Source organism: Ixodes scapularis, unplaced genomic scaffold, assembly GCF_016920785.2.
Source record: "Ixodes scapularis isolate PalLabHiFi unplaced genomic scaffold, ASM1692078v2 ptg000005l_1___fragment_2___debris__unscaffolded, whole genome shotgun sequence".
Lineage (NCBI taxonomy): Eukaryota > Metazoa > Arthropoda > Arachnida > Ixodida > Ixodidae > Ixodes > Ixodes scapularis.
The window spans coordinates 85,511-101,932 of record NW_024609886.1 but is presented as its reverse complement, the minus strand read 5'-3'; the positions used below and the strand labels follow the sequence as shown (position 1 = coordinate 101,932).

At 46.0% G+C, this 16,422-nt stretch overlaps 1 long non-coding RNA gene across 2 annotated transcripts; it reads left to right on the top strand.

Annotated features, from left to right (window-relative positions):
• Positions 1-11,262: 11,262 nt before the first annotated feature.
• Positions 11,263-15,577, top strand: LOC120848415. 2 transcript variants are annotated; one of them, XR_005717693.3, is made up of 3 exons: positions 11,263-11,410; positions 12,086-12,357; positions 15,518-15,577. It is a non-coding gene; the product is annotated as an uncharacterized LOC120848415 (long non-coding RNA). The 2 variants fall into 2 exon arrangements; XR_006076925.1 differs by lacking the exon at positions 15,518-15,577 and adding an exon at positions 13,170-13,215.
• The last annotated feature ends 845 nt before the right edge of the window (positions 15,578-16,422 follow it).

The following is a 16,422-nucleotide window of genomic DNA, read 5'->3' as shown; positions in this document are numbered from 1 at the left end:
GGTATGTGTGTGTGCGTGCGCGCGTGCGCTTTGATGGCACAGGGCTGCTACCCGTATTTGTGTGTATCTTTCTGTTTTGAGTGTTTTTATTTATTTTCCTTTCCCGTATCTCTTTCCCTACTTGGCGGCGGACTAGCAGGCCCACCTGCGTAAGGGTCTCGACCTTTTTGCCTAGCCACGCACGCTGCCGAGTGGGTATCGCAATATGTGCAAATAAAAAGTATCATTATTATAATTATTATCGCCTTCGTCGCGAGGTCTGTGGCGAAAACTACAATCCTACAGTGGAGAAAATTCAAACGCTCCTTGCAACTAGTGAACACGGCGGTTCATTGGTTGTTGCCTTCTGGACGCAGCGCGAGACGCGACGCGTGGACGCAAAATATCTGGCTCTTCCAGATACGCCGGGATGCGCCAAAAAACGCTGCGTTTCGTCCCGGCGCCGGAAGTGACGTCAAAGCGCAGGCGCAGACGCGACGCAGACGCGGAGAAAAGCGCACCATGTGGGCTAGCCTTAACACGCACACAGATACGCGGGTATATATACTCACGCGTAGGCATGAAAACACGCATGTGCACGGGGGGCACGCACATAAGCATCCTCGCTCATGCAGGTGCACACGCAAGCAGACACGGACGCGCAATTACGTTCGCAAGCGCGAGCACGCACATAATAGAAAAACTAGACGAAACGTCACAAGGTGTATCGATGAAACGAACGCCGGCTATTTCCGATGGAACGATTTATCCTTGAAAAGGTGCAGCTTCGAAGAAACGAGCTGTCTAAAACGTCGTCTGACGAACTGACTGCATGGCACCGCGTATATTCGGAATGTATAGTACATAAAACAGCGGTCACTAAAACAGGCACACAAAAAGCATAACTGTTTCCAGTGCTTCGTGAGAAATCGTCACCCCAGTTGCCGAAACAAATTTTGCATTCACAGAGATACACATACAACAGAGAGGGATTCTAACCACGGTCATCTCACCATAAAAATAAACTACGCATTGCCAAATGCTCAGCGTCCGCCCAAATGTAGCCTAGCGACAGAGACTAATGTATTTTCGTGGCGAGAAAAACATGCTTCGGATTTCTTTCGAACGCACTCTAAAGAAATGTATATTATATCTACGATCAAAATTGGCGCCCCTTTTAGAGGAAGAAATGTAGTACTTACCGTACCAGAAGGAGCGTCGTTCTACGATCGCTTTGATCACGCACAGTCTGCAACGACGGTAACAAGCGGATAGCCTTCGGCATCGATCTCGCCAGATTCCTTCGTGCGCCTCGCTTCTTCCACTCCGGCCTGTTGCATGGCTTCCCAAGCGGCATCTTCAACACCCCGAGTCAATTCGTTCTCGCAGCACTACGACACGATGACTCAACCTCACCATCCGTAGTTTCAGCAGAGGGTCGCTTACGTGCAAACTCTATTTGCGACTTCGAGACCTTTCGCTTGCCATATTTATACCTCTTTGGACCCATAGCTGCGAGGACGGCCTTTCTAGTTATGAAAACACGCACAGCTATCCACCCGACACCCCGCCCCGAGAAACAAAACCACTCTGTCTGGACGGGTCTTGCCGCCTCTGGACCACCACAAGCGCGTTACTGAAGAGCGCATGCGCGCGGAGTAATACAAAACCAGAGCAGCGTGCGTGGCGAAATGGTGGCGCCCTCACGCGGCGCTCGTCGAACTAGTCTTGACCGTCCAAACGAGGAAAACAAGCCACAACACCTTGGTTCAGTTTTTTCGATGTAGTTAAAGAACGGATGTACTTACAGCTATAATTTTATTATAATTGAGTTCCGTGTTAAATTCCGCAGATATCCCACGAGACACATTTGTAGTTAAAAATTCACAGGTTTTTAATAACGCGTTCTAACGTAAACATGTCAAAACAGCCAATTCCGACCGATTTCACGATTTAATATAAAATATAATAAATTTTTTTATGAAAAATATGCTCTGTGGGATAGTTGGACGAAGAATCAATCTTTTTATAGCAAAAAAGTGTGAAAAAATCGGTGTAACGGTTATTAAATGAGAATTTTCGTAAAATGGCAGAAAATCGCGTGTATTCTCTATGGGGCTTGGAGGAGCGCTCCCTCTTAATTTCTAATTTCTTCTTAATATTTTCCTTTTCTAGTTGAGATATAAGTACCATCAAGCTCCGTCCCAGGTTCTATTGAACATACCGGGCAAGAACATGCTGTTGTACGTTGCAGTGTCATGCCAATATGTTGATCTGCGCCTGCTCAGTTTGCTGTACGCTGTTCGCCTCGAGATCGACCTAGAGGTGGCGCTACGGTCGCGCTATCATCATCATCAAAGCGGGGATAGGAGAACGGCCGCCCCATAGGCTCTCCACGTCGGCGCGCGAGACGGCGTAGATTCTTCCGTTTATTTTGTCGCATACTATCGGTGGGAAAACAATTCTAGCGGAAAAAGATGCAGTACTGTTCGGTGCTTCAGTGAAGATCGAATCGTGTTACCAGCGTGCGGCCCAAATTTATATAATCGCTTCTGTGGGTGCGTCGTCTGCTCTAGGCAGACTTTGGAGAGCATGGATCACCACGACTGATGCCTGTCTCCGGCTGAACTGGAATATTTATGTTAAATATTTGTTTCTTTTAAAATGGATGTATCGGTTCATCAACGTGGAAATAAAAAAAAATAAAAATAAAGTCCGACCCAGTTAACATAATACTGGTACTGTGGGCTGTGAAATCGCAGCTTCTATGCTTTTTTTAACGTCAAGCTTTTGCAGTAATATAAATATTCAGAATGAAGATAAGCTAGCGTTGTATTAGAAATTACCATGCTATTGAGTTCCTCTGCCCTTTTACTGTGCCATAGTGTGGGTAAATTTTTTGGAGTCTGAACAAATCTACTGCGTTGCGATGAGGAGTGAGTGTCTCTTCTAGTTAAAATCTGCAAACTGCACGGTTGGAGTCTGAACAAATCTACTGCGTTGCGATGAGGAGTGAGTGTCTCTTCTAGTTAAAATCTGCAAACTGCACGGTTGGCAGGACAACTGAAACAAGTGAAACAAACTGTTCTAATATATCTGCCGTGACTGTAATAAACGAGTGTAACCGAGCAACGCAACAATGTTCCTGCTATTAAATGCTTTTCTCGGTAGTGTGGGTTCACCCCCTTCAATTTTCTTGGTGAGGGCCGCGGATGTCAAGAGGCTAATACTATACATTTCTGGCTAAATAATCTTGTATTCAAACACAGTAGACTCTGCAACCCCAACAAACGACGCGCACCACGACACAGACAGCATCGGCCGCAGTGATACTCTTTTACTGATGAGGGCTAGCGACCTTCACGAGATTTTCCGATCTCCCTCCGCCCTCACCTAACCTATATCGGGACTGGGCAGTTCATCGATTAACTTTTAGATTATTCAAGTAATGCTTTAATTTTTTTTTTCCCATTCAATTGGAGTCTAGTACTGGAGAAAGTCAGCAAGCAGTAAAATATGCCGGCTTCAATATTTTTGACGTCTTTATTTCTTTTGTGACACTAGCTTGCACGGTAAACCACTTCAGCGTGCTTGTCATTTCGCCGAGGGTGATTATACTGTTTAAATAATAACTTAAGAAATACTTTATTTTAAAAGGCTTCCCGTGATCATATTTATGTAGGACTCACAGCGTGAAGTCTAGAATGGGAATGCAATATGCCATTTGTGACATAGTAAAACCAGTACAAAATATGTAGTTTTAACATCTTTCACGCAATATGACCGGGAAAAAATCAACGTACGAATTAATTGATTAGTCTATTTTAAGGATAGCGATTAGTCGGGTTAATTTTCTAATCAAACCAGAAACCCACTCAACATTCAATGCTTTATGAAAGCCACGGTTTGTGCGAGATAACAAAAATACGTGGGAACAGCGATTGTATAAAAAACAACACACTAAGATTATGGAAGCTTAATAATAATAATAATAATCGCTTTGCTGAATTTCTACGCATGGCAAACGATACAACACAACCTTTAGTAAGAAGAAACGGCAACAAAAACATAAAGAATTTAATAAGGAATATCAAGCTCAGCCGGAAACGGGCTTGCGTCGTCGAGGTCCATGCTTCTGAGCGTGCGCCCGTAGCAGACGACGCACGGCGGTATCCCCGCTTTCGCGCGTTTCCAATTTCGGCCGCACAGTGGCGGCACGGTTCGATCTCGAGGCGAATAGCTCAACATCACAATTTGCATTTTCATTCCAACCATTAAGAACTCAAGAAACAAAATGAAAGTTTTGCACATGGTTCATGCAAGACATTTGTGCATGGCATTAGGAGATAGATATTTGAATACTCACAGCTCTCCTAGGTTTCTCATATGTTGGGTCAAGCACGCACGTAACATTTGTTTATTTTAATAATTGCAGGAACGCTGTTTTGTGAAACTCTCGCAGCTCCTGTCAGGATGCCAGCCAGCCCCTTGGTTGGGGCACCTGACCCGCTGCCAAGTCACAAGAGTCATGGTGATGTAGACGGCCTGCTCTGCGTATGAACTCTTGTCAACGTGTCAATCGAAACCGAAACCATGCCACAATCTTCCCTGGCTAACTAGTTCCATGGGTGCGAAATGCGGACTGCTGCATGCTGGAATTTTATAAAAGTAGTGTATTTTTTTTTAGACGTTTATGTTCTACGTCGAATTTTTGAACGATGGTGTATTCGCCCTTAGCAACACCCCTAGCAACGGTTTGTTGTGAAACACCAGACTTGCGGCTTTCAATCCAATCCAGTGTCGTAGCTGTCTGGCTGTCTTTCGCCGTGCCCGCGGCAATCGACGCTTCGCACCATGCTTCGCATTTCGCGGTCGCAGTTATTTTGTATTGTTCCTGCGTAGTCGTGCGACGTTCTACTCGCACAGTTCATAGGCCTTCTAGTTCCACGTCGTAGACACCAGCTTTACGACACACCCCGACTCCGAGACAAGACTGGCCGAAGGGCGACACTTTCACATCACAAGGTAGGCACCGAAAAACTGGCTCCCCCAGCCATTGGGCCGAAATTCTTTGTCGTGACATCCTGACAGCGTGTGCTGTATGCCGTAAATAGCCGCTGTATTTCGTTTCATCTTGCACAAGGGCGACTTCCACTATAGTGCTCCCATAGGTTTTAAACACGGCGTCAGCTGTTTTGTGGCACAGCCTCCAGATTTTCCAACGATATCGCGCGAACGTCGATTGTCCCGTGGATCAGCGCTTTATCGCGGCGTGAAACAGCAGGTCAGTGGGTCTACTCACGTGTGGCAGAAGGCACATGCTAGCCTCGCTGACCTGCTGTTTCACGCCGTGATAAGGCGCTGATCTACCGGACAATCGACGTTAGCGTGGCTTCCGCAGCACTCAAACCACGCACTTGCCGCGAGAAGAATGTCTTGCGTTTCATTCGCACTCGGTTTCGTGCGAAGCCAAACGAAGCCACGAGCAGCCGCGCTTCGGAGAGCCGGCCTCTTCCGTTCGTGCGACCTTGGTAGCGCTGTCGTCGAGACTTTGGTCAATAGGAGAAGCGGGCAGAGCCAGGGCGTGTACGAGACGCAGATAGAAGGCTTGACACGCCAACCAGAAGCCGCAAATAATCGCCTAGCAGTGTTAGCGCGAAAAATTTTAACCTGTGCCAAAGAGTTTAATAGAGTAACTGTTTATGGCTGAAAATATAGTCTACGTGATGCTTCGATTATGATCGTGCAAAAAGGTGTAAGAATCGAATGTCCCGCTCGAACTCCGTTTTGCTCGGACAGAGTCTGACCGCTCGGACGTGGCTCAGACGCCTGGCATACAGATCATGTCGACCGTTCTCCTAGATATTGATTTTGTATGACCGTGATAGTACAATCACATGCATCATGTTTTCATTCGCCAAGGGTTAGTCCGACGCACTTATTAATTTTGTTTCTCGCGACCACTGCCAGGGTATTATTTGCGGCTTCTGGCTGGCCACATTCAAATCTGTGAAGACGCCCTGGGACACGCCCAGCCCGCTTTCGGCCAATGGCGCCTCTTCATTTGCTTCCTATACTTTCCAATGAATGGCCAAACTCTTTCTATGTATACACCTTTCCAAAAAACGCTCCTAGGCCACTGCCATGTTGCTGATGCTGATGCGGCTGGTGCGACTCTCGCGCCCTCTATCAGCTAGAAATTTTCTGCCACCCTCTGGGACTGTGAAGACCCGCTCGGCGTGGTTCTCTACCAATGTTTTTGCGGTTTTGCATTCAATGTTTTCTCGCCCCTCTTGAAAGTTTCCACTTAATTTTTTTATGCGTGCTGCGTACCCTTTTTGTGTTATCTTCCACTGTGATAAATAAGGCTGGTAAGTACCTGCCATTCAAGCTTTTCTGCTCGACATTCACGGGAAAAGAAGGAGGTGAAGGACGTCGAACGACCCTCGACGCGATTTTGCAAACATTGTTCTTCCCCCTCCCAGAGATAATCCGCGTAGAATCCTCAGTCGTCTCCAAATATAGCTGTCCGGGTTGGGGTGAGAAACGGGTCAGTCGCGTTTGTTTCTTTGCTTTGGTGCGGTTATGAGAAAAGGTAGCTCTTCCCAAAACGGGCCCCGAGACGAAGTCATCTCTGATTCCGTCCGATCATCAAGATGTGACTGTCGTCGACTGTGACTGTGTTATTTGAGATCTTTCTCAAATAAATTCTTTTCGGATAACGCTGCATCGTGTGGTACGTACGATATATTGTTTGAATGTTACCACTTCCTCAATTGTATGTCCGTGTCCTGTCCATCGGTAAACACGTTATTTGTGAGCATGAAAAATGCATGCCTTTCGGCCCTCTTCTGTTGCAATTTATTTTTGACAGCAAAGCGCTTTGTCGTTTCACATGCGGTGAATCCTGCGGCGCCGTCAAAGCTTATCGTAAGAAATAAACACAAACAACTAGAACTATACATTCCAATCGAACTCGTTCTGTCGCGCGCGTACCCAACAAAAATAGTTTAGTTTTTTTTTTTTTTTTTTAAATGTGGGACAATTCTTTCTCAATGTCCTCGGGAAAATACATGTAGCATGAAACACAAAATATAGCGGGAAACGACGATAATTTATACGCCAGCAGTGTTTGAAACTGCGCCTACACAGGCTGCGCCTATTGACATCACAGTCCACTCGGTTAGGGTTAGGAGGGACGCTGGTGAGAGTCTAGCCTCAAACTCAGTGACTGGGCTCGAAAACAGTTTGTTGCCCCTGGGGTTGAGTGTTTTTTGGAAAGGTGTATAAGGATGGCTAGTTGGGCTAGTTGGTTTTGCATCATGATGTAAAACACCAAAACAACAGAGACGAAAAAGAAGGGAGAACTGGACAGGACGTGGCGTATTACACCATGGTTTCTACGTATAGCTCTGCCCGCTTGGTCTGGAGGTCGATGACACGAAAACTTTATCACGGGTGACGTCAGAACTGTGCAGTGTGCAACCACGTCCTTTCTTATCTGCTGGCCTGCTTTCTTCAAAGCGACGTGCTCCTGTCTGATCGTAACGGCTGTACATGCCGCTTCGGCAGCCCTGATTCCACAATCTTCGCTCATCACTCTGGACAGCTGCCGAGCTCACGTGCTCTGCGGCACGAGCAGTTCACGCAACTCGCTCGCGCGACTTGTCGAAGTGTTAAAAACAGTTGTGTGCAATTCCGCAACTCCGCCTCGGAGGTTGCGACGGGGAGGGCTGCACATTTGCCTCTACCGGACTCTGAGCCACGGGCATTTGCTTCTTGCGCATCCAACATTGTCATGTGGCAGGAACCCTAAACGTTTCTTCAACTGCTGCCATAGTTCTACGGAAATTTGTGCAGCTGAGTAAACCTACGCATAGACCAATTTTCTTGAAGCGTGGACCAACCACTGGTCTCTATTGTAGTAGGCTGGATTCAAATCGGAAGTCTGTCGGTGGCGCCACCGGCAGCCATTGCTTGGCACCAAGCAATACGTGCCTTGCACGGGACGTCATATGGCTCCATACCATTCCTGTGCCCGTACCCTCTGGAACATACATTTTGGCAGCATCGAATCTGTTCTTCTCCGCAAAGTTCTCCGAGAGGAAGAAATTCATTGGTCCTAAATGTGTGCTCCGGAAGGTACGGGCACTGGAGCATGGTCCGCAGCAATGGTGGCTGATGTGACGTCAATGCAAGTCGTGTATACACGCAAGTCTATGGGAGAAACACACAAAAGAAGGAAATTAAAGCTTCTACACAGTGTTCGAAGGCATGTATTTTACGATGTGCTGCAATAATTTTATTGTGTGTTTGGAGGTTGAATTGCGATTTCTCAAGCATTCGAATGCCCATTAAAATATTGTGCTATAGCACCCATGGCTGATCTGGCAAGCTTGCTCTCGTGGTGGAGTGAACAAATAAACTTGCTGTCAATAATGCCGTCGTGGGGGAGCCCAGAAGTTGCTGAACGTCAACAAAGTTCCATATTGGCAGCGTCTTTCCGGGAGTGAGCGAAATCATAGCAGAGCCTTCAAGCTTGTCACCTGCTAAACCCGACTCATTGAAACCGCCACCGACTCCGAGGTACCTCTAGGTAACTCTCTTCTCAGTGAGCTGCTCTACATTTTTTGCCCAGTAGAGTCACTCTCGACAACAAAACATTTCTATATAACAACCGCGAGGGTTGTCAGATTTAATGTTTGTGCACTAGCTATTTGACAGGCTTCCCGACAGCAGCCAAAAGATTCAGTGACGACAACAGTTTACGAGCGGGGGAACGTCACTTTTCTTTGTCTTTCCCATAGAGTTTTATGCATTAGCCAATGTCAAGTGATGGGCGCTGGTGGCACCACTCCTCCCTATTAAGACGAGCCTCGATACGTGATCCAGCTTACTACAACAGAGATCAGTGGCACCAACTAGCCCAGGTACTGATGTCGCTGGCTTTCTGGCGCAATATAATAAATAACATGCTGAAAAGAGCAGGGCCATGACATGACGTGGTGAGGCTAGCCTCTGTGATGCAGCTTCTTCGGTAGGTGCATCCCCTCTGACCTCATCGCCCGTCTGTCTATGCTGAAAGAAGCAGTGGTGAATCTCCTTCGTGGGATTGCCAATGGGAGCAGCTTCATCTCCATCTTTGGCAAACTCCACCGGCGAACCAACTCCATTGTGACGTCGGTCAACACGCACGACTGAGTTGAAACTCTATCGGGATTTTTCCCTTAAAGTGTCCCCACTAAGAATCTCAAAACACCGCGGTGAGTATAACAGTAAAAATATTATTTTTAAGTTGGCAAAATGAATAGCATGAGACAAAATTAAAAAAATATATTCCTGAAATCTGGTTGCATGAATTAGTACCTAATGTACTGAAATAATGAATACTGTCACGGGTGGTGACCAAAAGAAAACAGAAAATGAACAAGAAGAAATAAACGTTTAATGTGGCGAACTTGTGCCAAAAATAAAAGGGTACAAAAGAAAACAGCAGAGCGTCGCGGGCGTCGATATCGGCGAAACCGCAGGATCGAGCGCAGAGGCGAGACTGACTCGACAAGGTCGCGAGCGGCGTCTTATCTAGAGTGAGTCACTATCTCGAAGATTCGGCGGAGAAGGTTCGAGCGTAGCGCGCTCGCGGCGAGAATGTACACGCACTTTCTAGAACAACATAAGCAGGGATAAACGACAGAAGTTAGGTCCGGAGCAAGAATAAACGAGAAAGTACTAGAAGTCCGTGACCCTGCGCGCGGCATTATGTACACGCACTTTCTAGAACAACATAAGCAGGGATAAACGACAGAAGTTAGGTCCGGAGCAAGAATAAACGAGAAAGTGCTAGAAGTCCGTGACCCTGCGCGCGGCATTATCTCCGGGCTGGAAGTGAACGTCCCTACGACGAAGGTTGTAGCGGCCGGCGTCGACGCGTTGCTGGTCTTGAATCATGAGTCGGGCGAGCTGGCGGACTTCTTCGGCGCGTTGAGCAACCGCCTGGGCGTCGTCGCTCTCGTTGTCAGATGGCTCATGGGGCAGCATGGCGTCCAGCATGGTCGTTACCTTCCGACCATGCGTTCTTCTTGTTCATTTTCTGTTTTCTTTTGGTCACCACCCGTGACATTTTGGTGGAGGTGCGGGGTAACCGCATGCCCGTGCAGCGCTCCCCCCCCGAGTTCTCGCAGTGCAAGTCCGAACACAAGCCCCCAAGAACCCAACGAAGACCAGACCGAGATCCGACTAAGTCGCCGGAACCTTGGCCTACCCCCGGAATCAGGACCCTTGCTACCCAGCACCTCCACCAAAATGTCACGGGTGGTGACCAAAAGAAAACAGAAAATGAACAAGAAGAAATAAACGTTTAATGTGGCGAACTTGTGCCAAAAATAAAAGGGTACAAAAGAAAACAGCAGAGCGTCGCGGGCGTCGATATCGGCGAAACCGCAGGATCGAGCGCAGAGGCGAGACTGACTCGACAAGGTCGCGAGCGGCGTCTTATCTAGAGTGAGTCACTATCTCGAAGATTCGGCGGAGAAGGTTCGAGCGTAGCGCGCTCGCGGCGAGAATGTACACGCACTTTCTAGAGCAACATAAGCAGGGATAAACGACAGAAGTTAGGTCCGGAGCAAGAATAAACGAGAAAGTACTAGAAGTCCGTGACCCTGCGCGCGGCAATACAATCAACGTTAACTACAACCCTTTACGTTGCGAAGACAGTTGTGGCCGACAACGCTAAGAAGCGCAAGCTAGGTCGCTACGTCTCGGCACGACAGTTTGCGCTTCTCCTGGACTTTCTCGGTGAAAGTCGAGTTTTCTCGGGGACTGCTACAGAGAGCTTTGTTACCAAGGAGGAGCGAGATACACTATGGGGCGTAATAGTTTGAGAGTTAAATGCCCTTCGGCCATAAAGAATAACTTTCTGGAACTCACGTGCATGCCAGACGTGGGTTTGCGACCTGAGAGTCTCGTGTCCCTAACAGAAGACCGGTGCAAACCTGCCAACTCTTCCGAATTTTTTGTAAAATGTATGAATTGGGACTAATTCTACGATTTTACGAATCTTGCTTCAAATTTTACGAAAAAAAGATACTTTTTTCATTTCTATTTTTTTAAACATTTTTTTTCGTAAAACCGTTGCTGGCGGTACCTCACACTGCCACAAGAGGGCGACAGGTGCCGTCCACGGCAGCGTTGTGGTTTTTACTATCCGTCTATCCGGGGGCCACATATCCAAAATCAATCCAAAGCCCAAAGCCTTTGTTTGTGTGTTTGGCGGCGCATGTTGGTTTGGCGTGTTCAGACGTGGTTGGGCCTCTGTTTCGGCCAGTTTCGAGGCGAGAAGTGCAGCGTCTGTGTTTGTTACACGTGTAATCATAGCATTCCCCTGGTTGCGGTGGCTTCGCGGTGCAATGGCAAATTCCAAACCTAAAAAGAGGTACTTTCAGGTGTTCTTGAAGTCCTACACGTCGGAATTCCAGTGCTTTGTGCCGTCCAAAAAGGAGAGAAGTTTGGATTCTGTAGCACGTGCACGTGTAACGTAAGCGTTTTGCACGGTGACAAGGCTGACATTAAGCCTTGCCACCTTGCGAAACAGCCCCCCCCCCCCCCCCCCCCCCCGCAATTGCGTGAGTTTTACGAATTTTAATGTCCACAGGTTGGCAGGTATGCCGGTGGAGGCGCGAGTGATGGGCCGTCCCTAAACGCGGAGCAAGAAAAATTATTATTTTTTGTGGGGACGGATTTCTCTCGAGGGGGCGGGCGTGCGCCCCCGACAGTGGACGCGCCGCTGTGGGACTTCACGGCTGCAGCAGCAGCTTCGATAAGTACCGTGAATCTCTTGGATCATGAGCAGACACCATGTTGCTTTTTACCTTATTGAACACTAATGTACAAAACAATGTGGTGCGAATGTATTGCCTCGTGGTGTTTTCCATGAAAGCTTGGATATCGGGGCTGCAGCACATTTCTAGACCCACTCGGAGACAATAAATCCGTGACATTCGAAAAAAAAAATAATATTGAGTTTAGGGTGCACACTATTAGACACAGGTATAACTAGAAGGGCTGTATAGCGTTGTGGCGTGTTACATAGTTGAATTATATTATGCAGGGGTCTGTGGCTGAAGGCGACATGGCAAAGGGAGGAGAGGAGGAACGTCCTGCGCAAGTGGCATGCCCCCTACCACCGAATGGTACGAACGGTCTGGAGTTGATACGGCACGGGATCTGCTGTCCATTCGGCAGGACCAGCTGGCTGTCCAGCGAGAACTGCTGGCCACACAGCAGGGTCTGCTGGCCACCCAGCAGCAGCAGCTGGCAGTTCAGCAGGAAATGCTGCTCGTGCAGAGAGAGGCAGTCGATGCACTCCGTCGACTTGCAAGCGTAGGTGTTAAGAGAACTGTAGTGTAGTGCACTCCCAATTATTGTTGTTAGGCTGATTTTGGTCAACCCTACTTTAGCCAGTTAAGTTAGAAGGCAGTGTTCTTAGACTCAAACTGAAACCAGATATGATTTGTATGTGTATTTGAAGTGTCCAACAGCGAAGGCTTTATTTTGTTTATTTCAATGAAACCTTCCAGTGCCATAATGCTAATGAAAATTGGCAAGCCTTGAGACAAACTTTTTTCAACTTATTGAAAATTACCATACTGTGCTCGACAATCCGAACTACTACGTCTAAACCGTGGTTCAATAATCCACTTCATCGTTTATCTCATAAAAAGAAAAGATGTTTCAGGAGCGCTAAAAAAGGAAATACTTGGCCTAAGCTTGCCACTTGCTCTTCCGAATAAAAAACTATGTTAAAGGGGTGTTAGCACACATTCTTTCTGATAACTCTAAGCAGACATTCTTTCTGCAAACTCTACCTAATATGTTAATAAACAACCCTCGCAAATTTTGGAGATTTGTACTCTGAAATTAATCTAGTGAATAGCTCTTGTAATAACATATTGAATAGTGAATGTGTGAATATTTAAATAGTGCGTTTTCTGATGCTTTCACTATTTCTACACCCATTACTGGAATTTCTCCTGTTATAGAGAATGATTTTCCAATGGATTCAATTGTTATAAACATTCAGGGTGTTTTCAGCGGTATAGAAAACCTCAAAATATCTCCATCATGTGGCATAGAGGAAATCATTACGAAGGCTCTCACTAACACTAAATTTTCATCCGGTCTTTACCTCAAAGATATTTGAGCAGTCCGTGGACACAGGGGTGTTGCCCTCTGACCGGAAAATTAGTAAGTAGGCCAATATCACTCACCTGCCTCTACAAGATCCTCGAGCATGTCATTTACAGGCACCTGATTAACTTCCTGGATTCCTGCAATTTCTTCACCAATGTGCAGCATGGCCTCTGGAAACGCCTTTCTATTGGGACCCAACTACTTATTATAACTAACGATTTGTTTAAAAATCTTGACACCGGCTTTCCTACTGACGCTGTTTTGCTTAATTTCGCCAAAGTTTTTGCTAAAGTCCCGGACAATCGCATTCTTCTTAAACTTTCTTTCCTAAAACTAGATCCTCATGTTCCTAAGTGGATTGAATCATTCCTTATTCATCGCTCTCAATTCGTTTTCACTAACAGCACATCCTCCTCTTTCTCTCCCGTTTCTTCCGGTGTTCCACAGGAAATTGTGCTTGGGCCTTTGCTCTTTTTAATCTACATTAATGATCTCCCTCTTCACATCTCATCCTCTGTTCATCTTTTCACTGATGACCTGTGCTGTTTATAGACTAATAAAAAACCCATATGACCATGTTGCACTCCAGAACGGCATTTAAGGGGAGACACTGCTCTTTGAAGCAAAATTTCACTAAGAAAACACATTTTTAAAAATGTGTTTTTTGAAGTTTGGCAAGCACTTATCATCTTGTCCTGAAGGATTTTCGACATATTGAATGAGGGCTACAAATATATTAAATAGGCTGTCAGGCTTTTTGTGGGTGCCTTTTAGGCATCCGGCAAAAAATGATTTTGAAACTGGAAGGTTCAAAAGTGTCATAAGTAATTTATAAATCATCCTAGAGCTTTCATTTATACCTTATTGGATTGCACATACCTCTCAGTTCACTGATCTATGTTTATTTTCTGAGCTCAGTATTTTAATTTGCGTTAATCCTTTCCATAATCATTGCAAATTAAATTTTCAATATTAATAAATCTAGTTAGGTTACCTCAAAACAAAGTACATATTTGTAGTCCGATTGTAATGCCAAATAAGCCATGTAAATTTCATTTTATTTGAATCGCAAGTTATATAAAAAAGCTCTTGAAGCAGTGTGTCACACATGGCAGATGTGTCTCAACATTAGCAAATGCACACACCTTTGCTTTACACATTCTTGCTTCCAGCCCTTAAACTCGTTAACATTCAATGGCACTACCATTCTGACTGCTACACAGTAAAAATATCTAGGCGTTCGTTTAACCACTAATATATCCAGGAATGTTCATGTCGACGAGACAATATCATCCTCAAACCGCTCACTCGGTTTTGTTTGTCGCAATTTCAACTCTGCCTTTTCTATCCTTAAACGTCTCCTTTACGCCATGCTTGTTCGCCCTAAACTAGAGTATGCTTCAGCTATCTGGCACCCACATCAGTCTTTTTTTAACTAACGCAAATCGAATCTGTCCAGAATCGTGCTGCTCGATTTATTTTTTCTAATTAGTCTCGCTTTTCTTGTGTCACTGCAATGAAATGTCAATTAGCTCTTCCTGATCTTTCCGTTCGTCGCAGAATTTCCCGTCTTTGCCTTTCCATAAAATGTACTATTCGGAACCATTACGACAGTCTCTCCTCAGCCAGCCCAGCTATATCTCTGCAAGACTCGATCATTCGTGCAAGATTACCCTTCCCAAGACCATTTCAACATTCCCTTCTACCAGAAGCTATTGTAGACTGGAATGGCCTTCCAGATGATATTGTCACCATCACCGATAACGCTAAAATCAGAACTGTACTAACCATGCACTCCCCTCTGTAATGCCCTTCGGGGCCTTGAGGGTAATTCTAAGTAACTAAAGAAACAAATAAATAATATTCCGCCACCAGCGTGTGTTCGTGTAATTATAGGAAACTGGCCTCGTTACTGAAGGACTTGTCACGCGGCAACTCTGCCGTCAGTGTAACTAAAATGCATCATTCGCAAGCGCAGGCAAGGACGCCACCAAGGCAGCTCCAAAGGGGAAAGAGAACAGAGTAAGGGTGGATTTACTCGCCCCACATACGCCTTTGATCAGACTTCTCGACTTCTTTCGTTAACACAGCCATTCTCTTTTCTTCTGTGCTTTAGGAGCACCTAAAATGCCAGTAACTCGTTGTCTACGAGTAATCTAATAAGGTGAATGGTGAAAACTGCTCTGCAACATGACTGCACAGAGCTTACCAAGGTGAAAAGTTGTTTGGCAAAAGTTTCCTATTGTATTGCTTGCAACGCGTCTCAAAACCTCTGGCGTGCTTTTAACTTTACTAATGTGTTGCGTAACAGTTTGCATTTTGTGCATAATGCGCTCCCCTTTTCCTGCAGGCTGTAGAGGGACAAGCAGCAGCAAGTGCGCACCAGTCGTCCGCACTGACTTCGCTAGTGCTTCAGCTCGTCGGTGTGCAGAATCTCCATCCGCCAGCCGAATAAAGTGGGTCTCTATGCTCCATTTCATTTTTGGCACGGGTTACACCACCGTTACTTGAACATCTCAGTTGAAAAACTGCCATAGGTGTCCGCTTTGCAGAATTGTTAAAAGCGAGCAGTCGCAGTCCCGCTGTTCTTGCTGCAGCGGCCATTTTGTAAACTGTGGCTAGACCAAACAACATCTGTGCCTCGATGGGCTTCTCAAGCGTGGCACTGCTCCCCATTGTAGCTCGCTGTGGCTCGCGTGTGGTGTCCGCATTTGAAGACCAACTTTCCTTAACTGGTATGTCGTAGTAATCTTAGATTACGCCACAAGCGAACTTGACATGCAGAAAGAAGGAATTTTTATCAATGTAGACTGCTTTGTAACATCTTCCAACTATTCATATTTGTTTATTCAAAGTGTTCAATAATGGCCGAAGTGTCTCACTTGGTGCACTTGTTAGTAACAGGAATACAAAGGATTTCCAGCAAGGAAGCCTAAGGAAGCTCGAGCACTTCTTAAAGGACACATGCAAAGGACTAATAAAGTTTTTTTAAACAGCCTGGTTGGGAAAAGGAAGTCATAAAACGAATTCACAAGGAAAATAAAAATTTTAAGAGCTATATTCACGGCGCTATACGAATTTGTAGTTGGCGCCGGCGGGCGCTGCGGAAAAGTGGCTGCTAGTTGTCACGTGACTGGTCGCTATTTGTCACGTGGTGCTTCCGCTCTATCGGAAGCTTCCTATGGTCTCTAAAAGTTAGTTATTCATCTTTATTTCAAGTGCAACAAAACACAAAGATTAATCGGTAACTTTTCG